At 44.1% G+C, this 25,264-nt stretch overlaps 1 protein-coding gene across 1 annotated transcript in view; it reads right to left on the bottom strand.

Moving 5' to 3' along the window:
- Positions 1-25,264, bottom strand: part of RSPO4 (R-spondin 4) — a 263,645-nt gene that overhangs the window by 51,782 nt on the left and 186,599 nt on the right. The window lies entirely within an intron of this gene.

Raw genomic sequence — 25,264 nt, 5'->3', positions numbered from 1 at the left:
GAAAGGGGCTGGGTTCCAGTCTCTGTTCAGTCTCTGGCTGATGAGCAGACTTAATATCCACGTAATATCTCTCCATCTGGCCTGCTTTAAAGGATTGGTGTTCCTGCTGCTGCAGCTGCTAAAAGGAACTTCCCCAAACTCTTTGAAACAATGGTAGGATTTAATTCAAAAAGAGAGTCGCCAAGCATGTGTCTAATCAATCTTTTCATTGCTGCTGACTCACCCTTTGCACAACGAATTTAATCTCTCTTTCTCTCTTTCCGGAAACAGGCAGACAATACTCTTCAAAGAGACATCCGAGAATGTGTGGCAGAAACCAGGGAGGGGAAGAGGGAGGAATGAAAGAGTTTTAGCCTAAGCCAAGGTTCCCTCTCTTAAAATTCCAGCCCTGATTTTCCCCAGCTCCCATCCAGCAACTCTTCACGATTAAGGTTGCAGTCCTAATTTAATTTACACTTTGGAACTCCCCGCCTATTGATTTCAGACAGGCACCTTCACTGTGCCCTTTTTGGCACCTGCTTAAAACATTTTTGGCTAGACAAGCCCAGACATTTAGAAAGTCGATGTGAGTTTTAATTGGTTCTTTATCTGTTGTTATTTTAACTTTTTGAAAGTCTTTAGTTATTGCTGTTAACTTTTCTTGCTGATGATTTTGTTGTTATACCTTTTTTTGTAAATGGCTTTGAGGTTGCTGTTGCTACACTCAAGTGGTGTTTAAATTTTATGATATAAAAAATAATCATTTACCTGGGTGTAAGCCCCACTGGATCTAAAAGGACCTACCGGTACTTCTGAGTGGACAAGTTTAGGATCGCTTCCACTTTAAAGTGCTGCAACCCTTCTTCCTGCATTCATCCTGATTTTCTTGTAAGGCATTTTTACATCTTCACATCAATCATTTGCCCATTACACTCTTTTCAGTGCATTTCCTAATTGCTTCCCTTGTCAATTTCTTTCCTTTTTTTTTTTATAAAGGTGGATCTGTTGTACCAGGTTGACAGAACCCTTTAAACCACTTCAATTGTGCAACCCTAAATTTACGGTAGGTGTTCGAATGACTCCTGCAAGTGGCAGTCTGCAGACACCCAAAAAAGTGTTTTCTTATTCCTTTAGATTGAAGTACAACCAGGTTGGTACTTCAATGCATCTGTTGCGCAGATGAATTAAGCAAAACGAGCAAGCGAAACCATTAAGCGTGAACTTAAAAATATTTTGCAGAAAAGGGAAAGAGGCTACACACTTGTATGAAGTAGGAGAAGTAGGATATTGTTGCATCTGTGTCCCAGCCGCCAACTTCCTGGTTCATTTGAGGAAGCAAATGTCATTAGCATATTAAGTAGGGAATGCTGTGAGTAGTAATTCTGCCTGCACCACAGTGAGTCAGGTTGCAGTATTCTAACTTTGTTTGTGTCTTTGAAGGAGGAAATTGGGCCAAAGGGGGAAACTAAGGAAAGGTGTAATGTATGGTTACCAGACATCCCCGTTTCCTGGGGATAGTCCCCAGATTTACCGTATTTTTTGTTCTATAAGACGCACTTTTTCCCCTTCAAAAATTAAGGGGAAATGTGTGTGCATCTTATGGAGCGAATGCAGGCTCCTTGGCTTCAGTGATAGCAACGGGAAGCCTCCTAAGCGCAGAGGGAGAGCTCCCCCCACGCCCCGGAGGATTCGCGTTGCTTTCGCTGAAGCCGCCTGAAGTCCCCGGAGCGCAGCACGAACTCCCGCTGCCCTTCGGGGGCTTCAGGCAGCTATCTGCAAGCCTTCGGAGCGCAGCGGGAGTTCCCACTGTGCTCCGAAGGCTTGCAGATAGCCGCCTGAAGCCTGGTGAGTGAGAGGGGTCGGTGCACACCGATTCCTTTTGCTCTCCAGGCTTCGCTTCGCTGGAGAGGCGCTGCACAGTTTTCCCTTTCTGCGCAGCGCCCCTTCAGCGAAGCGGGAGGAGAAATGGAAGGGGCTCCGTTTCTCCTGCTGCTTCGCTGAAGGGGCGCTGCGCAGAAAGGGGGAGATTTTCTTTTCCTGTTCTCCCCCTCCTATGGTCCGGTGAGTCCTATAGAGCGAAAAATACGGTACATGTCTGTCCCCAGACAAAATCCATCCCTGCAATGCCCCCGGATTTCATTTAATGTTCCTGGATTTATATTTTAAGTGTTGCAGATTTACAATCATACCTCGGGTAACAGCTGCTTCAGGTTGCGGTTTTTTTGGGTTGCAGACCACCAAAACCTGGAAGTACCGGAATGGGTTATATGCTATATGAATATATGCTAAATGGTAATTTATGGACCTAATAGTCCTCCAAAGCCATTTGCAGATGTTGCCATGCAACCAGTCTATGCAGAATGTAGGCACCCTATATATAGAAATGAGGAAACCAGGGATATTTTAGGGAGCAGGCTAGCAGGTGGGGCCCATTACTTACATCATGGGTAGGCAAACTAAGGTCCAGGGGCCAGATCCAGCCCAATCACCCACGAAATCCGGCCCATGGACGGTCCGGGAATCAGCGTGTTTTTACATGAGTAGAATGTGTCCTTTTACAGTGGTGCCCCACAAGACGAACGCCTCGCAAGATGGAAAACCCGCTAGACGAAAGGGTTTTCCGTTTTGGAGGCGCTTCGCAAAATGAATTTCCCTATGGGCTTGCTTCGCAAGACGAAATGTCTTGCGAGTTCCTGCGGGTCCCCCCCCTTTCCCTAAGCCACTAAGCCGCTTATCAGCTGATCCGCTGATAAGCCGCTTATCAGCAGATCCGCTAAAAGCCGCTAATCCGCTAAGCTGTCAATGGGCTTGCTTCGCAAGACGAAAAAACCGCTATACGAAGAGCCTCACGGAATGGATTAATTTCGTCTTGCGAGTCACCACTGTATTTAAAACGCATCTCTGGTTATTTGTGGGGCCTGCCTGGTGTTTTTACATGAGTAGAATGTGTGCTTTTATCTAAAATGCATCTCTGGTTATTTGTGGGGCCTGTCTGGTGTTTTTACATGAGTAGAATGTGTGCTTTTATCTAAAATGCATCTTTGGGTTATTTGTGGAGCATAGGAATTCATTCATTCTCTCCCCCCCCCCCAAAAAAAAATATAGTCCGGCCCCCCACAAGGTCTGAGGAACAGTGGACCGGCCTCCTGCTGAAAAAGTTTGCTGACCCCTGACTTCCATCATAGGAGCCAACACAACACAACACAACACAACACAACACAACACAACACAACACAACACAACACAACACAACACACTGTTGCTGTATGTAGGCTTTATTTTATTTGTTTTTTTACCTTACATTCTGGATATGTACATCCAGTTTTTTTCCTTTAATTTTTTTTGGGGGCCCCCAAGAAAGTGGGCCCCTAAGGTATAGCTTGTTTAGCTTATACGCAAATCCGGCACTGCCTTTGACACCTGGGAGATGGTTTTTTTCCAGGGCTCACCCAATTCCTTTTGCCTGTAATCTGTTTTATCTGTTTTTAATTGTCGTAGCCTGCTTTGCAAATGGGCAGGTAATTAATTTAATCACCTTCACCACCCCTTGCAAATTGAACCAGGAAGAGCGCTCAATACACAGGTATTCTGGAAACCACCAGAATGTGCTGTGCTGCCAAGAGATTCCATAAGATCCTGGGCATTCGATGGAGCAGATTTTCTCGAAAGCGTGTGGGCTGCAGAACACCCAGAAACCAAGAGGGTGACTCAAGAAAACTTCCAATGCTACTCTTTCCTCCTACAGGTGACTAGGAATACCAGAATAAAACAACCCTGTGTATCCCTGTGGTTCCTGGGAGGATGTCCCAGTGGCTGTAGGAAATAGGGATCCACTTTCTGTGATCCACTTTCAAGCGGATTCTCCTCTGTTTACATACCGTATATACTCTAGTATAAGCTGACCTGAATATTTGGCAAGGCACCTATTTTTTATAAAAAATGTATATTTCTTATTTATCAGTTTCCACATAACAAATTATCAGACCATATAATCACATACATTATTTCCCCCCCCCGACCTCCCTCAGCTCCTCTCCCTGATTTCTCTTCACATATTTCCTCTGCATATTATAAAATTGTACATATCCTTACATATCTATCCATCATGTTGCCAATAAATTTGTGTATGTTTATTAGAAACCTGCCAAGGAGTTCAATTCATTTTGCTGTCTTTTTTAGATAATTTGTAAAAAGTTCCCATTCCTCCTTGAAGTCACAGTTGTCTTGCAATTTGTAAGTCAATTTGGCCAGTTCTGAGGCACCTAATTTTACCACAAAAAACTGGGGAAACTTATTGACTCGAGTATAAGCTGGGAAGGGGGGGGGGGGCTTTTTCAGCGTAAAAAAATGTGCTGAAAAAGTCTGCTTATACTCGAGTATATACGGTGTGTGTGTGTGTATATATATATATATATATATATATATATGCAGGTTTTGGTGTCCTCGGGTGTCTTCCCGTGTAAAAGTTGGGGTGTCTAGGCGACGTTTCGACGAGGTCTCACTCGTCATCTTCAGGCTGGTGCTTTCGGCTTCTTGTTACTGGAACAGAGCAGGATCTCAGTGTTTGAGTTCCTATAAATACTGTAGAGGGGGTGTGGTGTATAGCCTCCAATGTTCTGGGCAGAGAGGAAGTTCCCAGGCTAGTGTGCCTTTTCTTCTTTTGTTCCTTAATTACTTGAGAGATATCTTGAGTGATTTCTTGAGTGATATCCTGAGTACCACTTAGGTGGGTCATTAGGTGTGGATTAGTTGTTAAAGTCTTTGTGTCTTGACCTCTTGAACTTTGTGAAGAGTTTTCCTGAGAAGATGGCTGTACTGTACTTAGTTGTGCTCTGGCTTGGCTTCGTGTATAGGGGCGAGCTGTGGTTTTGTGGCTTGTGTCAGCCAGATCTGTGTAGGGATTGCAGGGGGGTGCAGCATCCGGAGGTGCCACCATGGATTGGCTACTGGATGGTGTCTGTAATTCATCTGTGGAGAGGGTCTGGGTTTGGGTCTGGTGTGGTTGATTGGTGTTGGCGTTCTGTGTGCCTCTGGATCTGGTGTCAGTTTTTGTGGGGAGGGCTAATTTCCAGATGTTGGAAAAGAGAGGAAGTTTTTTCTTCTTTTTTGACGGCAAAAAAAACTTCCTCTCTTTTCCAACACATGAAAGAAACAGGACACGAAATTAATTTTGCAGATTCCAAATTGCTCTTTAACACGGAACATCACCACAAGAGAATAATCATGGAAGCCATCGAGATAGAGAAACACCCTCACAACATGAACAAGCGTGACGACACATCCCGCTTGCCAGACATCTGGAAATTAGCCCTCCCCACAAAAACTGACACCAGATCCAGAGGCACACAGAACGCCAACACCAATCAACCACACCAGACCCAAACCCAGACCCTCTCCACAGATGAATTACAGACACCATCCAGTAGCCAATCCATGGTGGCACCTCCGGATGCTGCACCCCCCTGCAATCCCTACACAGATCTGGCTGACACAAGCCACAAAACCACAGCTCGCCCCTATACACGAAGCCAAGCCAGAGCACAACTAAGTACAGTACAGCCATCTTCTCAGGAAAACTCTTCACAAAGTTCAAGAGGTCAAGACACAAAGACTTTAACAACTAATCCACACCTAATGACCCACCTAAGTGGTACTCAGGATATCACTCAAGAAATCACTCAAGATATCTCTCAAGTAATTAAGGAACAAAAGAAGAAAAGGCACACTAGCCTGGGAACTTCCTCTCTGCCCAGAACATTGGAGGCTATACACCACACCCCCTCTACAGTATTTATAGGAACTCAAACACTGAGATCCTGCTCTGTTCCAGTAACAAGAAGCCGAAAGCACCAGCCTGAAGATGACGAGTGAGACCTCGTCGAAACGTCGCCTAGACACCCCAACTTTTACACGGGAAGACACCCGAGGACACCAAAACCTGCATTCCTGTACCCGTGAAAATCTACGAAAGCATATATATATATATATATATATAAATTTTTTTTTATTTTCCATTTAAAATTAATACATTCACATCATCATTATCAACTTTACCACCCTGGCTCTTTAGAGCCTGTCGACTTCCTTCCCTCCTACTTAAAAGGCGAATCTTTGAATCTTTTGCACTTTCCGACACAACATGAAAACCGGGAGCACAGCCATCCTTTGAAAGTTGCGCATTTCTGAATTTTGCAATGCAATTCTCTAAGCAAACAATGTTTCCAAAAATGCACCTCTTAGATGAAAGTGTGAATAAAAATGAATACGTTGGCAAAATTATCACACAGAAACACATTCTATTAGGGGGCGTTGCTTGGAAAAATATATGGTGCGCTTGTCAAAACCACATATAACGCATGTTTGTTAGGAGAAAGTCGCACAAAACTGCTGATGGATTTCGAAAAGGATTTGCTTTTTTTAGATGCAAAATGTAGATTGAAGAATAGAAGGAGAAACTGTGAGGGCATAAATTGACAGATCCTTTCCTCCCTATGCGTGTGGAAGTCTGACCATGGGGGAGTGTGGGAAGATGGGGCTGTGATAACAAATCCACTTGTACAAAATCTTAAAATTGTACAACCAGAAATTTACAATAGGTGATTGAATAGCAACAGCCTGGAAGTTCCCCACCCCCGGAAGGGAATTTAAGGCTGTAATTCTATTACACTTTCCCAGGAGTAAGCCCTGTGACTGGACATAGCAGGACTTTCATTTGCCTGAGAATAAACAATGACATAGGATCTGTATCTTATTTTGCATTCTTTTAATAATTTCATTGGGTGGGTGGCAAGAAATTTTCCGTACCGGGTGCCACTTGATCTTGCTACGCCATGCATAGGCTTGCACCATAACTGCAAAAGTTTTTGGTCTTTTTTAAAGGCTTGAGTTAACAGAGCAGAGATAACTTTATAAAGCTATGCAGGGGTGACATCTAGTGGCTGTCAGTTGTAAAAGCTGCAAATACTAGAAAGAAAGAAAGATACATTCTGGGCATCAGAGCTGATTTTATGTAAACTGTTATTTTTACTGTTGTTAGACGCTCTGAGCCCTACTTCAGCTGGGGAGGGCGGGATATAAATATAAATAAAATTATTATTATTATTATTATTATTATTATTATTATTATTATTATTATGGTTTTTTCTTTCAAGCTATTTCATCCAAGTATCATCTCAAGGAAAAGTGCCTGCTTTCCATCTTCTGTTCTACATACAACAACCATGTGAGGTAGAGTAGTTGCTTTGGAAGACGATCATCAGGCATCCGCACAACATGACCAGTTCAACAAAGTTGATGTTGAAGAATCATTGCTCCGACACTGGTGATCTTTGCTTCTTCCAGTACACTGGTATTGGTTTGTGTGTCTTCCAAAGTGATGCATACAATTTTTAGGAGACGCTGTTGATGGAAATTTTCCAGGAGTTGGAGATGGCGTTTATAAGTGGTCCATGTTTCACAAGCATACAGTAAGGTTGGTAGCACAATAGCTTTGTAAACAAGCATTTTGGTTTCCCTGCAAATGTCCCAGTCCTCAAACACTCTGCACTTCAATTGAGATAAAACTGCACTTGCAGAGCTCAGGCGATGTTGAATTTCGGCATCAGTGTCACCCCTTGTGGAAAGATAACTGCCCAGGTAGGAGAAGTGATGCGAATGTGTCCCTAGTGGACTGTGGATACCACAGTTGAGTAGGATACTGAGAAATTGGAATGGATCAAGAGGAAGGTGGCAGACATTCCTGAACCTTTCTGGAAGGGCAGTAAAGGTAAAGGTAAAGGGACCCCTGACCATTAGGTCCAGCCGCGGACGACTCTGGGGTTGCAGCGCTCATCTCGCTTTATTGGCCGAGGGAGCCAGCGTACAGCTTCCGGATCATGTGGCCAGCATGACTAAGCCGCTTCTGGCGAACCAGAGCAGCGCCCAGAAACGCCGTTTAATTTCCCGCTGGAGCGGTACCTATTTATCTACTTGGACTTTGAAGTGCTTTCGATCTGCTAGGTTGGCAGGAGCAGAGACCGAGTAACGGGAGCTCACCCCGTCGCGGGGATTCGAATCGCCGACTTTTGGATCAGCATGTCCCAGGCTCTGTGGTTTAACCCACAGCACCACCTGTGTCCCTCGGGAGGGGAGTAGAGGCCTCTTAACAACTCCCAACATCCTGAGAAAACTACACCTCCCAGATTACTTTGGGGAAAACCAGAGAAAATTAAAGTGGCCCTGTGTGTCACAAATGTAATCTGAGGAGGAGACTGGCTGCCATTGCCATCCCCTAGGCAGGTTATAAACCTGGAAGCAGCCAGGTGGCTGATGGCTAATGGGGTTTGTAGAGCAGTGCTCCACTTGCCCCCAATGGACCAGCCTCCACTGGTTTTAATATTATGGCCCCAGACGTCTTCCCTGACGAAACCAGGGGTTCCCCTCATCTCCTCTGATGGTCGCCGCTGCCTTTCTGGAAATTATTACAGGGTCTTTCTCCCCGCATCCCGAGCTCTCTTTGTCCTTTCTGCTCTGGGGAGATGGAGAAATGCGTCCTATAGAATGGTCCTGCTTTCAGAGTCGAAAGCTGAGAGATCTCTGGAGGTTTGGGGAGGAGAGAGAGGGAGGCGATGCTCAGAGGCTTTTGTCTCGGGTTTGATTTCTGAGCCCCACGGAGCACAAAGGAAGAGGGCTGGCTGGCGCAGTTGCTGTGTGGTCGTCAGCATGAAGGCGATTTCCAAATCAATTTGGCTGCTGGGGGAGAGGGTGAACAAGAGACAGACAAAAGGGGGAAGTAATCCGCGTGGAAGGGGGGGTTTGCACCATCCCATCGCCCCAGGCGCCCCCTTCCCGACACGTGCCACCTTCCCCCGTCTGGGTGAGGCAGCGTGAAATTTCTCTCCCCCCCTTTTCCTCTCCCCTCACCCCATCCCAAATTATCTTCAGCAGCTGAGACGTCAGCCAACAGATCGGGGCGATGCAAGGAGGACGGCAGCCTGTCAAATCCCAGTTGCCCCAGTTGAGACCGGAACAGATGTGAGCGAAGTCCCCCGGCGCAAGACAACGACATTTGGCAGCTGAGGGGTATCTGGAAGCGTGACCCTCCTTGGCTGGGTCTGGGCTGGGGGACCCAGGGACACGTGCCCGGGTGCTGCAGCTTCAGGAATCAACATTGTGTGACACAGAATAATACAGTTGGAAAGGACCCCAAAGGTCATTCAGACCAACCCAAAAAAATTAAGGAATCACAGCTAAATAGTCCCCGACAGACGAGCAGCCCACCTCTGCTTAAAAACCTCCAAGGAAGGAGAGTCCACCACATCCTGAGGGAGACCGTTCCACTGTCCAACAGCTCTTACTGCTAGAAAATTCTTCCTGGAGTTTAGCTGGAATCTTCTTTCTTGTAAACTGAAGCCATGGGTTCGAATCCTACCCTCCAGAGCAGGAGAAAACAAGCTTGCTCCATCTTCTGTGTGAGAGCCCTTCAGATATTTGAAGATGCTCATCGTACAGCGTACCCTCCAGCAATTCGCGGGGAACAATAATACAGTGGTGCCTCGCAAGACGAAATTAATCCGTTCTGCGAGTCTCTTCGTCTAGCGGTTTTTTCGTCTTGCAAAGCAAGCCCATTGACGGCTTAGCGGATTAGCGCTATTAGCGGCTTTTAGCGGCTTATCGGCTTATCGGATAAGCAGATAAGCAGCTTAGCGGCTTAGAAAAAGGGGGGGGGAGGAAAAAAACCCCACAGGAACTCGCAAGACATTTTTGTCTTGCGAAGCAAGCCCATAGGAAATTCGTTTTGCGAAGCACCTCCAAAACGGAAAACCCTTTCGTCTAGCAGGTTTTGCGAGGCATTCATCTTGCGGGGCACCACTGTAATAATAATAATAATAATATTTTATTTGTATCCCGCCCTCCCCAGCCAAAGCTGGGCTCAGAGTGGCTAACAAGTAAAAATAGCACAGTATACATAAAACCACAATCAATTAATTGAAATATATTCTAAAATCAATTCAGAGTCAAATTAATGGCAACCATTAGGTTAGAGTTCTATGAGGAGTACCAGAGGAGGAGGTCAGACTGTGTCTTGGCCAAAGGCCTGGTGGAACAGCTCCATCTTGCAGGCCCTGCGGAAAGATGTCAAGTCCCGCAGGGCCCTGGTCTCTTGTGACAGAGCGTTCCACCAGATCGCGACTACAGCGGAAAAAGCCCTGGCTCTGTTTGAGGCCAGCCTAACCTCCCTGTGGCCCAGGACCTCTAAGATGTTTTTATTTGAGGACCGTAAGGTCCTCTGTGGGACATACCAGGAGAGGCGGTCCCGGCTGTATAGGGCTTTAAAGGTTAAAACCAGCACCTTCAACCTGATCCTGTACTCCACCAGGAGCCAGTGCAGCTGCCAGTGGATGTGAATGTAAAGGTGTGCACCCTCAACTTCCATTGTAGGAAGCAGCAGGTCATCACATTGGAGTAAAAAAGAGGTACATGTTTCAACAGCTTCCTGCCCAGTGAGGCCGCTGGTTCATCCAAGGCCACATTCCCACCGTGCAGGGCCACCCAAGATGGACAGGTCATAGTGGAGAGTTTAGAGCAAACGTGATCCACCTGGAGCAGGAACTGGCAAGCCACTCCAGTATCCCTGCCAAGAAAACTCCATGGACAAAGGTCCCAGGTAGGAATACAAAACAAATTCCTTCCAGTAGCACCTTAAAGACCAACTAAGTCAGTTCTTGGTATGAGCTTTCGTGTGCATGCACACTTCTTTCGTGTGCTTGCACACTATCTGAAGAAGTGTGCATGCACACGAAAGCTCATACCAAGAACTGACTTAGTTGGTCTTTAAGGTGCTACTGGAAGGAATTTGTTTTGTTTTGACTATGGCAGACCAACACGGCTACCTATCTGTAACCAGGTAGGAATGTTCATTTTGGTTCTGCCAGCCTTCTATGTTATCCTGACTCATCAGCCACAGGTTTCCACAAGGCACTTTCCAGAATGTAAGCAAGCATCATGCACCCCTTCTCAAAACATTTAGTTTATTATCTGAAAGCAAAGGTCTGCCTAGCACAGAAACACACGCAACATGCCTGCTACAGGACTGCATGACTGGAATGAGGGATTTGTGGCTCAGGGGACACTTCGACCTCTGAGAATCCTGCTTCCTCGAATGGTGACAAGAAGAGGCAGACTTAACTAGCCAGTTTTGCAAAGTCCCAAAAGTGGTAAACAGAGTCTGCTGACTTTGATCTTGAAGCCTCTTGATAGCGCAAGCCTATGCAATCTCTACCCAGAAGCAAAGCCCATTGAATACAATGGGCCTTACTCCCAGGTAAGTAAGTATACAGATAGAAGATTGCAGCCTAAATGTTTCACGCGAAATGCAAGACAAGAAAAATGGTGATATGTTTCACTCCGTGCATTTCTATAAGCTGTTCCAGAAGCTTTAGAATGCCAAATTTCAAGGATTATTTGAAAGAGAGTAATCCTTTGGGGAGATTACTTTTCTCTGCAGTTTTTAATCCAAGCATTTATTGGTTAGGTAGACAGACATTGTGGTGTAATAGCCCAGGATGCTGAGATATGGAAATCCCAGCTCTGTCTTGGCCTTGGTAATAGAGAGACCTTAAGGAAAATAGCAACCTCTCTCAGCAAAACCTCCCAGGATTTTTTGTGAAGCTAAAATGCACATCTGTCCTTCTTAGTGGAAAGGTTGTTGTTGTTGTTTAGTCGTTTAGTCGTGTCCGACTCTTCGTGACCCCATGGACCAGAGCACGCCAGGCACTTCTGTCTTCCACTGCCTCCCGCAGTTTGGTCAGACTCATGTTTGTAGCTTTGAAGACACTATCCAACCATCTCGTCCTCTGTCGTCCCCTTCTCCTTGTGCCCTCCATCTTTCCCAACATCAGGGTCTTTTCCAGGGAGTCTTCTCTTCTCATGAGGTGGCCAAAGTATTGGAGCCTCAGCTTCACGATCTGTCCTTCCAGTGAGCACTCAGGGCTGATTTCCTTAAGAATGGATCGGTTTGTTCTTCTTGCAGTCCATGGGACTCTCAAGAGTCTCCTCCAGCACCATAATTCACAAGAATCAATTCTTCGGCGATCTGCCTTCTTTATGGTCCAGCTCTCACTTCCATACATCACTACTGGGAAGACCATAGCTTTTATTATACGGACCTTTGTTGGCAAGGTGATGTCTCTACTTTTTAAGATGCTGTCTAGGTTTGTCAGTGGAAAGGTAGATGACATAAATTCGATAGTTTGGGTGATCCTTACACTTTTACAAAGCAGTTTAACAGCTCATATATAGGACTTTGCAAGACTTTAGATAGGAGCTATCTAGGAGTCCAAATGCAATCATTCTCTCAATGACTCTGCAAGTCAAATACAAAGGGCAATATTCAATTTATGGGTCCCATCAGCGTTGGGATTTCTGATTGCACAATGGGTCTCTCCCATTCACCACCAATGTGCCTGCCTCATGGCCTTCCAATTCTGCTTGAGAAGGCTGGGGGAACCCCTAGAACGGGAAGAAAAGGGCAGAACATTTTGTTGTGCAAGCAGAACATTCACACTCTGCTGCTTCAACCCAACGTTTGCACTGTTTTGTTTTTTTAAAAAAATATTTTTATTAATTTTACAGGACACAGAGATACAGAAAAGAAAAACAGATAAAAGAAAAAGAATATAAAAGTTTCAAATTTCCGTAATCCTTTTATCAAATCTACTGGACTTCCCCACATCCTCCAGACCTTGCATTATTTATAATACAAACTTCAGCAATTTGTCATCTTATTTCATAACTTATTGTATCTTTCAATTTATCATGTTATCAAATTCCAAATATTGTACACCAATTCTTATATATTTTAATTAAAACACAATAAAATTATTTCCTAATTCCACCTCAAATTTCTTGTACCTTAATTTTCATTTCACCTAATTGCTATTGCTGGGGCTAAGATTTCCTAAAAGGTGCATTTTCTTAGCATTCATACAACTTATAATGTTTTTGTAGATAATCCTTAATTTTTTTCCAGTCCTCTTCCATTTTTTCTTCTCCCAAGTCTCGGATTCTGCCAGTCATTTCAGCCAATTCCATATAGTCCATCAACTGCGTCTGCCATTCCTCCAGTGTGGGTAAATCTTGTGTCTTCCAATGCTTTGCGATGAGAATTCTTGCTGCAGTAGTAGCATACATAAAAAAGGTTCTATCCTTCTTTAACACATTCTGGTCTACAATGCCCAGAAGAAAGGCCTCCGGTTTCTTAGGTAAGGTATATCTAAATACCTTTTTTAGCTCATTATAAATCATCTCCCAGAAGGCCCTCACTTTCGGACATGTCCACCAGAGGTGAAAGAATGTCCCTTCCGCCTCCTTACACTTCCAACATTTATTATCAGACAGGTGATATATCTTAGCAAGCTTGACTGGGGTCATGTACCACCGGTATATCATTTTCATAATATTTTCCTTCAAGGCACTACATGCCGTGAATTTCATTCCGGTGTTCCATAACCTTTCCCAGTCTTCAAACATAATGTTGTGTCCAATATCCTGTGCCCACTTTATCATGGCGGATTTGACTATCTCGTCCTGTGTGTTCCATTTAAGCAGCAAGTTGTACATTCTGGAGAGCAGTTTATTTTTTGGTTCTAACAATTCTGTCTCTAATTTCGATTTTTCCACCTGGAATCCCACCTTTTTGTCCACTTTAAAAACCTCCTGAATTTGGGCATAATGCAACCAATCTCGCACCTTGTTTTTTAATTTTTCCAAGCTCTGTAACCTCCAATTGTCTCCAATTTTTTCAATTATTTCCCAATATTTTGGCCAATAGGCCTCCATATTGAGTCTCTTACGTGCCTTGGCCTCCACCGGTGAAAGCCACCTCGGGGTCTTACTTTCCAATAAGTCTTTGTATTTTGTCCAGACCATAAAAATTGCTCTTCTAACAATATGGTTTTTAAACAGTTTATGAACTTTAACCTTGTCATACCACAAATATGCATGCCACCCAAAAGCATTATCAAACCCTTCCAGATCTAGGACATCAGTGTTCTCCAGCAAAATCCAATCTTTCATCCAGCAGAAGGCTGCAGATTCATAATATAACCTCAAGTCTGGCAGGGCAAATCCCCCTCTTTCTTTCGCATCAGTTAAAATTTTAAACTTTATTCAGGGCTTTTTGCCCTGCCAAACAAACTTAGAAATATCCTTCTGCCACTTTCCAAAACATTCCACCTTGTCCACAATCTGTAGGGTCTGAAACAAAAATAACATTTTCGGCAATACATTTATCTTTATAGCTGCTATTCGACCTAACAAGGAAAGTTTCAATCTTGACCAAATTTCCATATCTCGTTTAATTTCTGACCAACATTTCTCATAATTATCTTTAAACAAATTCAAATTTTTGGAGGTCAGATACACCCCTAGGTATTTCACTTTTTTAACCACATTTAATTCTGTCTCTTTCAGGAACTCATCTGTTTCTGTAGATGTCAAATTTTTTGCTAAAACCTTAGTCTTTTGCTTGTTCAACTTGAATCCCGCCACTCGACCAAAATCAGAAATTAATTCTAAAACTCTTTTAGAACTAGAGACTGGCTCCTGTAATGTTAATACCAAGTCATCTGCAAATGCTTTCAGTTTGTATTGTTTCACTCCGACCTCGATTCCTTGTACCAACCGGTCCTTTCTGATCATGTTCAATAGCACCTCCAGGACTGAAATAAATAATAGAGGTGATAGGGGGCACCCCTGTCGTGTCCCTTTTTCTATTTTGAACTCCTCTGTCACCACATTGTTAACAATCAATTTAGCTTTTTGCTCTGAATAAATTGCTTCTATTCCATTTTCAAACCCCCGTCCCACTCCCATCCCTTCCAAATTTTTCTTCATAAACATCCAAGAAATGTTGTCAAAGGCTTTCTCCGCATCAATAAATATTAACACCGCTCTAGTGTTAAGATTTGTTTGTAAAAGTTCCAAAATGTCGATGATGTTTCTTGTGTTATCAAACAAATGCCTACCAGGGAGAAAGCCTGCCTGGTCCTTATGGATCACTTCATTAAGGACTTTTTTAAATCTATTTGCCAAAATGTCCGCAAAGATTTTATAATCCACATTTAGGAGTGAGATGGGACGGTAGTTCTTAAGTTGGGTCTTTTCAGTTTCTAGTTTAGGTATCAATGTGATGAAAGCTTCTTTCCACGTTTCCGGTGCCTTCCTCCCCTCCATAATCTGATTACAGACCTCCATCAAGGGTTGTATCAAGTAGTCCTTCAAAACCTTGTAATATTTGGAGGTAAGTCCATCAGGGCCTGGAGATTTGCCTAGTTGGAGGTTCTGTATGACACTTTCGATTTCCTGCCGTGTAATTTTACCATTCAGGATTGTTCTCATTTCCTGGGGTATTTTTTGTAATCCATTGGTTTTGACATATTGATCCACCTCAAACTCTTTCTGCGGCCCTTGTGCATAAAGTTCTTTGAAATATCTCTGGAAACACTTTCTAATTTCCTCGGGTTTCTGAACAATTCTCCCTTCAATCTCTAGATTTGTAACTATATTTAATTTTTGTCTTTTTTTCAACTGCCATGCTAGCAGTTTCCCACACTTGTTAGCTGATTCAAAAGATCTTTGTTTCATTTGCTTAATTTTCCATTCCACTTCTTGGTTTATCAATTTCGAATATTGTGCTTGGAAAAATTTCACTTCTCTCAGCACTTCCTTCGACTTAGGCCTAGATCTTAATTTTTTCTCTCCTTCTCTTATTTTCTCCAATATCTTCTCCTTCTTTTCATTCCAGAGTCTTTTCTTTATCGTATTTTGTTGTATTAGAAACCCTCTCATGACTGCTTTGCTTGCGTCCCAGATTGTTCTTTTTTCCACCGTAGTGTTTAAGTTTATCTCAAAATAGTCCTTTAGAGTTTTTTGGGCCTTCCTAACAGTCTCCTGATCTCTTAGTAAGGTGTCATTCATTTTCCATCTGAAGGATCCGGTTGTATTTAATCTCAATTCCACTTTCAAGGCATTATGGTCGGAGCAGGTTCTTGGGCAGATTTCCACTTTTCTAGTCTTAGGTGCCAGTCCTTTAGTTATCCATATTTGGTCGATTCGTGTCCATGACAGATGAGCTTCAGAGAAGAAAGTTCCTTCTTTTCCTAGGGGGTTCTTAACCCTCCATATGTCAATCAGGTCCATATTGTCAGTCATTTCAAAAAAGGTCTTAGGTAGTCTGCCATCTTTCGTTATGTTTGCACTTTGCGACTTATCCATATGTACAGACACCACCCCATTCATATCTCCCAACATGATGATGTTGTTGTAATCTAGATAATCCAGTAAGGTCTCATGCAACTTCTTAAAAAATTCCGATTTTCCATCGTTTGGTGCATAAATTCCTAATATCAAAAATTTTTCTCCTTGTGTTTGAATTTCAATCGCCAAAATTCTGCCTAGTTCATCTTTAAATAAAAATTTCGGTGACAGGCTCTCCTTTGCATATATCACCACTCCTCTTTTCTTGACTTTATCCGAAGAAATGAATTCCTGGCCTAACCTTTTGTTAATTAACACTTTCCTATGGAGCCTTGTCACATGGGTTTCTTGCAGGCAAATAATGTCCAATTGTTCTTTTTTCAAGATATGAAACACTTTTCTTCTTTTTTCCGGGGAGTTTCCGCCATTTATGTTCCAACTAAGCAGTTGCAGAGACATCCTGGATCAATTCGTAAGTCTTACAATGGGGTATCTTGATTTTCCTCCGATCCCGGTGGTGGTAATGCTGGTCCAGCTCCAGGTGTAGGTTCCGGTAGTGGCGGTGGCCAAGAAGCTGCTGCCCCTTTTTGGAGGTCTTCCCCGTGGTCGTGTAGGAACTTCTGCTGGTCCTCTGGTGTTTTAATTCTTACTTTCCTTCCTTTGTAGGTAAATGATAGTCCTTGCGGAAACTCCCACCTATAAGGGATTGCGTTGTATCTCAACAATTTTGTCAGTTCTAAATATGAGGCTCTAAGATCCAAAAGCTGTTTGGGTATATCTCTGTAAATTTCAGCCTTTTTACCTTGTATCTCCAAAGATTTTTTAAAATGTAGGCCTAGTATCTTGTCTCTTTCTTCTCTTGATCTCAAGATGACCAAACAGTCTCTGGCCTTGTCTTTCTTTACCGATCTACCCAGTCTGAATGCCGTCACAATTTTAAAGTCTTTATCTTCTTCTATTCCCCAGAACTTGGAAAATAAAAGTGTCAAAAATCCCTCCAAATTACCTTCCTCCGATTCTGGGATGGCCCTCAGCCTGAGGTTATTCTCCTTATTTTTCAGTTCAACCATTGACAGGTAGGCTTGCTGTTCCCCTACCTGTCTTTGCAGAGGCCTAACTTCTCCCTTAATCTCATCAACCTTTTTGTTCGCTTGCTCTGCTTTTTGAAAGGCTTCCTCAGCTACTTTATGATTTTCAGCTGTTGCTCCTTGCAAATTCTCAATTGCTTGGGTATGCTGGGAAACCTTTTCAGACAGTTTACTAATAGAGGATGTTGCTTGGTCAATTTTTGTTGATTGATTGTCCACCTTTTGGTTCAAAATTGCTAATTGCTCCAAAATTTGTTTCAAAACTGCTTCAGACCCTCCTGCTGCCATATCTTCTGCAGCAGGCTGTTCAGCTTCCACCTCCTGTGCTGTCAGCACAGTTGGGACAGATGATCTCCGTTGATGAGTTAAAGTTGTTTGAACGAGTTGCACAGCTTTTTTTTTCTTTTTCTTTAGCTTTAGCTGCTCTTGTTTTCCCTGTGCCGCTCATTCCCCACCTGCCTCTGTTCAAGGTCAAATTATCTTTTATTCCATGGGATAGACAAGTCCAGAATGTAAACAATTAAACCTCAGAAAGTCCAAACAAAGTGTAGTTCCCAGGCCTCTATATCTCCACAATCCACTAGGGGGGGTATCTCACAGTTTCAAGGAAGGGAATAATTTTTCCGCCATTAAAGTTCCTATATTCCCTATGTTAAATCCTTATAGTTCCGAGACAAAAGGAAAGTTCCCAAAAGCCTTCTGTTTCTTAAAGGAAAGCCACAAGGTAACAAGAAAGGTGACAGCAACAATGTTTAAGTGTTGAGACCTCAATGCGTGTAACAGTTTAAACTCTTGCAACAGTAATCCGCAGTTTGACAGCTCTCTTGCGCGCTGGCAGCCCGACGGCTTGGTTGTCCCTTTTAAATCCAAAAGCAAAGGAAAAACAAGAAGAAAGTTCCAAAAGCAGATCCCACAGGTTTAAGAATAATTTCTCCTTTATCCTTTAACTAAGTCTGTAAATGCACAATAGTTCCACTTTTACGATCTCCTTTAAACTCCTCAGCATTCCTCAGAGTCTTTGCTTTGATCTGTTTAGCAAGATCGGGAGACGGACTTCCTGTTACTCGCCTCCCGTTTTCGGCCGAATTTCCAAGTTTTAAATTTTGGATCCAGATTTTAATACCCCTTACTCACGGGTAAATTACAGCCAATCTGATGTTTTTCAGGAAGAAAGGTCGGCGCTCATCGGCAGCAGCTGCGCGGCTTTGCATCCACGGAAAGAGCGATGAACTCACAGTGCCGCTCCCCCTTTCACGTTCCGGAGCCCCTTACAGGGTCCCTTCTGCGCTTCTGGGGGGGCTTCTGGCACCTGCCGAGTCCCACGGCCACAGGCTCACTCTGCCTGCGGTTTTCCTTGATGGGTCTCCGCTTTGCCGCAGCGGACGACCCTTTTCCGCGGAGCCCCTCTTCACAGCGTAAAGAGGACCGCCATTGCCGTTTCGCGTCGCCTCCGGAAGTCCTGTTCTACTGTTTGTAGAATTATGCAGCTCTTTGCCAAATCCAGTTCTTTCGAAAGTGTGCTGTAGCACCCTCTGGGGGGATTACCTTTTGGGGAGCTAAGAAGCGAGGGGGCAGCAAGTAGGTGCTGGAGGTGCGAATGACTATCAGACTTTGAGAAGCTGGTATCCCCAGATCAAGTTAACCAACTCCCTTGAGTTAATTAAACTAAATCGCTTTGCTTTTGAATAAACGTGCAATTAATTGTTACTCTTCTGAATTTTATTGCACCAATATCTTTCTGAGTAGGTTGTGCAAGCTCTCAGTAGCGCTTTTCATAAGGTAGGGTAGCGGGCACTGGGGATGAGTTGGTGGAACCATGATAATAAAATTATAATAACAACCAAGGGAGCAGTGGCTCCGTCTGTTTGTCCCCTGATTTCTAGTCACAAATCCAAGAGGTTTTTCTTTTATCCCACCACTTCCTCCTGGAAAAGCCACGGCTTACAGCTGAATCAGAACAAATGTCAATCAGGTTTTCTGCATATTTATGCCTGCTCCGATTCAGAAGAGAGTTTTCCCTGGGAAAGCAGCCAAATAATGAAAGAACATCTCAGACCCATGTTAAGAGAAACAGAAGTATAAATAAGCCCTCTATCTAACAGGCAGGCAACTTTCAAGACCTAATGGGAAGGAGATTTGCTTCTTACCTAAATGGGGAAAATGACCACTTAAGCAGACCCTCCAAGTGTCCTTATTTTCCAGGGACAGTCCCGGATTTACAGAAGGCATCCTAGTTTCTGATTTCCTCCTGAAATGTCCAGCTTTTCCTTTGTTGTTGTTTAGTCGTTTAGTTGTGTCCGCCTCTTCGTGACCCCATGGACCAGAGCACACCAGGCACTCCTGTCCTCCACTGCCTCCCGCAGTTTGATCAAACTCAGGCTGGTAGCTTCGAGAACACTGTCCAACCATCTTGTCCTTTGCCGTCCCCTTCTCCTTGTGCCCTCCATCTTTCTCAACATCAGGAAGTCTTCTGTTCTCATGAGGTGGACAAAGTGTTGGAGCCTCAGCTTCAGGATCTGTCCTTCCAGTGAGCACTCAGGGCTGATTTCCTTAAGAATGGATACGTTTGATCTTCTTGCAGTCCATGGGACTCTCAAGAGTCTCCTCCAGCACCATAGCTCAAAAGCATAAATTTTTCGGCGATCAGCCTTCTTTATGGTCCAGCTCTCACTTCCATACATCACTACTGGGAAAACCATAGCTTTAACTAGACGGACCTTTGTCGGGAAGGTGATGTTTCTGCTTTTTAAGATGCTGTCTAGGTTTGTGGGTGCATAGCATGTTAGTTACCTGAAGGGGAGCTGTTGTTGTTTAGTCGTGTCCAACTCTTCGTGACCACCTGGACCAGAGCACGCCAGGCACTCCTGTCTTCCACTGCCTCCTGCAGTTTGGTCAAATTCATGCTGGTAGCTTCGAGAACACTGTCCAACCATCTCGTCCTCTGTCGTCCCCTTTCTCCTTGTGGTCTCCATCTTTCCCAACATCAGGTCTTTTCCAGGGAGTCTTCTTTTTTCATGAGGTGGCCAAAGTATTTCCTTAGGATGTCCCTATTTTAATTGGAGAGATGTTGGGGGGTATGGAGTTATGTGACCCCTCCCCCAGCCAATATGGGAAATAATTGTGTATGGTAGCTGTGCTACCATAATGACTAAGGCCTTAAATGACAATTTTAGGTTATATTTTAGTGATTAAGATTTGACATATATATTTTAACTGCTGCTATATCTGTATTGCCCCTGTCATAAAGGTAAAGGTAAAGGTACCGCTGCCCGTATGGGCCAGTCTTGACAGACTCTAGGGTTGTGCACTCATATACCCAATTGCAAATTCAAATATATCCCTATCATGTTTTAGGACGTCCCTGATATTGTATGGGAGCTGGAACTGGTCTGTGACCGAAATTAATAAATTCGATTCTAATTGTGTACGTTGTCAGCATTAAGATAAATTCAACAGTGTAAATAAGCTTCGATGGATGCAATAAGGGAATACTGAAAGGTATATAGTTTTTGTAAAATATGCAGGGATTTATGATATGTAAAATGAACCATGGAAAGAAAAGAAGGGAATTCATTGATATTTTAAGGATGTAAAAATGAGTATTTTAAATTGTAAAACAGAAAATTTAATAAAAATTATATACCAAAAAGGAGAAGTACCGGTAACTATACAACAATTAGGGGAGACATTTGAAGGCAGCCCTGAATAAGGAAGTTTCTTAATGTTTAATGTTTTATTATGTTTTCATATATGTTGGAAGCCACCCAGAGTGGCTGGGGCAACCCAGTCTGATGGGCAGGATATTATTATTATTATTATTATTATTATTATTATTATTATTATTATATAGGGCATCCCTATTTTCACGCTGGAGGGTATGCATATAGATATGGCAGAAACGAACGGAGAATGGATATACCTCTTTCAAATTCTTTCCTTCCCCTTGTTCTCCGTAGCAGTCCTGCAATTTTTCAGGGGTGATATGGATTCCGCCCCGCCCCCCCCCAAATAATAATTTGCAGCTAACAAACGGCTGGCGTCAGAAGACCTCACGCCATTCTTTGCTTCCCTGCCCGATTTGCATCCAATTTCCATACCAAAAGACCAGGTCAAGTTGAAAGTTGAAAGGCTTCTGTCTGCTCATCCCTTGGGGGGGACGGAGACGAGGGGCTTTTGCTGGGCAGGGTTAGGAGGGGACAAAAGGCGGTGGTCCCCGGGGTGCTGGCCTGCCCCTGCCCAGTTGAGTGCCTCATCTTAGCTTCTCAAAAGAGGGTCTTTGCAGCCCCGACTGTCAGCAGGCCGCTCAGCCATCTGGGGGGTGAAATGAAGAGGGTTTTTTTGGGTGGGGGGCTCAGGGAGGGACGTTCGCTTCCCTAATGAGTGAAAACCAGCGCGACAGTCGTCAGCCAGAGACAAAAGCGCCGTACCCCTGGGGGAAGCCCGGTCCCCACCTTCCAACCTGATGGTAAATCTCCATCTGTCATCGAGATGGGGGTGCTGCGGTCAGTGGACGGCGCAGACCAGACCTTGACCTCTGACCCGGCAAGTGTGCCTCACGTCTAATGATCAGGCCAGGCAGAGGCAGCCATCAGACCCATTCTGGCTGGGATCTGCGGGGAGGAGAAAATTGTGTCCTTCAGTCTCCTTGGGTAGGGAAAGGCCAGGGGAAAAACAATGCTATCCAGGGTTGTAAAGACTGCAGAGAGAATTATTGGGTGCACTCTTCCCACTTTAGATCAAATCTATGCTGCCAGGTGCCATAAGACAGCGGCAGAGATAGCACATGATAGTACGCACCCCGGAAATGATCTCTTTCAGCTTCTGCCTCCTGGAAGAAGGTATAGGGTTATAAAGGCCAGGACTCGCCACCTGAAAAACAGTTTCTACGCTAATGCAATTCTGGTCCTAAATGCAGCATAAGGGGTCTTTGTAGTATAGTGTATTTTAAAATGGGGTTTTAGAGTTTTTTAGGGGGGTTTGAATGTTTTATGTTGTTTTTATGGAGTTTTATGGAGTTTTATGTAGTTTTTATGTAGTTTTATGTTTTGTGGTAGTTTTATGTAGTTTTTATGTAGTTTTATGGAGTTTTTCAATTTCATTGTTCCGCAAGGGACAATGACAATAAAGATATCGTATCGTATCGTATCGTATCGTATCGTATCGTATCGTATCGTACCACTCGGGGGGGGGCTGATAGTTTGGCTTGGGGTGGGGGGTGAAAGGGAGAGGGAGCAGGGCTTCACCCTCCCAATTGTGCGGCGCTTGGCTACATCTGCCAATTTCACTTTCTCTCCTTCATCCCCCCTCCATCTTAAATTCAGTTATCACAATTCTTCATGACTATGAAAATTTGGTGTTGTTGTTTTTTAAAAATAATAATAATACAGTCATACCTTGGGTTAAGGGATGCGGGTGGCGCTGTGGGTGGCGAAATACGAGCAAGCCAGGGCTGAACTGATATTACCCTTGCTGGTAGCTTTCCTGGGAAAATCAGAGGCTCACTATGTCAGGTTCCTAATGGAAGACTGGACAAACGCTAGAACATTAGCAGTGGCGAAATTTTTATCGGTGGTTGCAAGAACCAATGATCCCTGTTTTTAAATCTGAACAAAATGCTTGTTTAACCTTGAGGCAGGCTTGTCTGAATTGTGCATTGCTTTGTAATGATTTGTTGGGTCTCTGGACCATAATAAAGATTGATTGATGATTGATTGATTGATTGATCGATTGATTAATAAAAGTGGCAGTGATCTACCCATTGGATTGACCAGAGTTGTTGAGCTTTTTGGGGGAAGGAGAGGATGACCAATGTTTTTATACTTTTTTGGAGGGGGAGAGACCAGAGTCATTGAGCTTCTTTTAGGGAAGGAGATCACAGTTGTTGAGCTTTTGAGTTGATCAATAGTGATCTCGCGATTTACCTGGATCTGCCATGGACAGCCCGTGATCGACCGGTAGATTGCAATCGACCAGTTGGACAGGCCTGAGCTAAATGAATGGATGGTGAATATCTTCTCCCACACTCATTTTTGCTTCTGTATGTTTCATGCTTCTCTATCACCACTGATAGTGTCTATTAGCTGCTGCCACCATTCCCAACCTGGTGCCCTCCAGCAGTTTGGCATACAGCTCCCCAAGCTCCAGCCAGCATGGATGTGGTCATTCGGGGCTTGTTTTAAGAGCTCGTGTTTCTCACCTGTGGCAGATCATCCTAGAGATGTGAGCATACAGAACCCCCTCAAAATCTGTGCTCTTATGCACACTTACTTGAGAGCAAGCCCTACCGAGCCCGCTAGCTCTTACGCCCAAGTAAACATGCCTACACCTCTCAGCTGCACTTGACTTTTGCGAAAGGAGCTGAGAGGTTCTTCAACTTCCAGGGTGACTTAGTCAATAAACTCAGAGAAGTACCCATTCTGGGGGTTGTCACTTTGCACATGCTCAGAGGTACCCTCTCTTCTTCAGCAAGCCTGTAGGCGTAGCCAGAAACAGTGAGAAATCATTTAGTGGGGCTTTCAAAATGGAGTCACAGAGGAAACATCAGCTGCTTTGGTGAGTCATGTGCAAATCTTGCTCTAAGAGTTATGGGCACCTCATGTTTCTTTAAGGTTGCCTGACCAGCTGCAACGTTGAGACTTTGCAGGAACATTCCCGGAGGGCCTAATAATGTCACAGGACCTGGGCTGGTTGTTTTTAATTTCTGGATATAAAACAAAGAAAAGGTCAAGCTGGCTGGAGCTCATTGGGGCGAGACGTGACTTAATGACTTCAAAGTCAGATGGAAAAGGCTTTCGATCCTGCAATGGACAGAGCTCACTTGGCAGCAAAAACAATCACCTTCCTCGCAGAGATTATCTCCATTTGCATGGAGCTTTTATCCAAGGCTTCTGCTCAAGCCCACAGGAAGAATCTTGCTTTCTTGGGAGCAATTTCCATGGAAAATCCATTTGTCTAATTGAATTTCAGATGGCTCTGTTAATCCTATTATTTATTTATTGATGCATTCATTCATTCTATTTATATCCTGACTTCCTTTCTTTGAGGCCTTTTTCAGTTGCTCATTTTGACTCAAGGCTCTGAATGTTTTCACGCCTGCAGGTGTTCCGCTCACACGTGCACTGCATCATGGGTTTTATAGTCTTAAAGCCATGAAAATACATTCATGTGCACGTGAGTTACCATGAAACACCCAAGCATACCAAGCTATCTTTCAGTGAGTCACATTGTTCGGCAGTGACTCTCCAGAATTTCAGACAGGTGACATTCACAGTCTTACCAAGAGATGCCAGTATACCTGAAGGAGTGTCTCCACCTGCATCATTCTGCCCGGACTCTGAGGTCCAGCTCTAAGGGCCTTCTGGCGGTTCCCTCACTGCGAGAAGTGAGGCTACAGGGAACCAGGCAGAGGGCCTTCTCGGTAGTGGCGCCCGCACTGTGGAACACCCTCCCTTCAGATGTGAAGGAAATAAGCAGCTATCTGTCTTTTAGAAGACATCTGAAGGGAAGTTTTTAATGTTTGATGTTTTATCGTGTTTTTAATATTCTGTTGGGAGCCTTCCAGAGTAGCTAGGGAACCCAGCCAGATGGGTAGGTTATAAGTAGTATAAAGGTAAAGGGACCCCTGACAGTTAAGTCCAGTCGCGGACAACTCTGGGGTTGCAGCGCTCATCTCACTTTATTGGCCGAGGGAGCCGGCATACAGCTTCCGGGTCATGTGGCAAACATGAGCCAATGCAATTCTGGGCTGCATCAATAGGAGTATAGCATCTAGATCAAGGGAAGTAATAGTGCCACTGTATTCTGCTCTGGTCAGACCTCACCTGGAGAACTGTGTCCAGTTCTGGGCACCACAGTTCAAGAAGGACACGGACAAACTGGAACGTGTCCAGAGGAGGGCAACCAAAATGGTCAAAGGCCTGGAAACGATGCCTTATGAGGAACGGCTAAGGGAGCTGGGCATG

The sequence above is a fragment of the Podarcis erhardii genome (genome assembly GCF_964252035.2).
Source record: "Podarcis erhardii genome assembly, chromosome: 6".
Classification (NCBI taxonomy): domain Eukaryota; kingdom Metazoa; phylum Chordata; class Lepidosauria; order Squamata; family Lacertidae; genus Podarcis; species Podarcis erhardii.
Note: the sequence above shows the minus strand (reverse complement) of the source record. Positions and strands in the feature narration are given on the sequence as shown.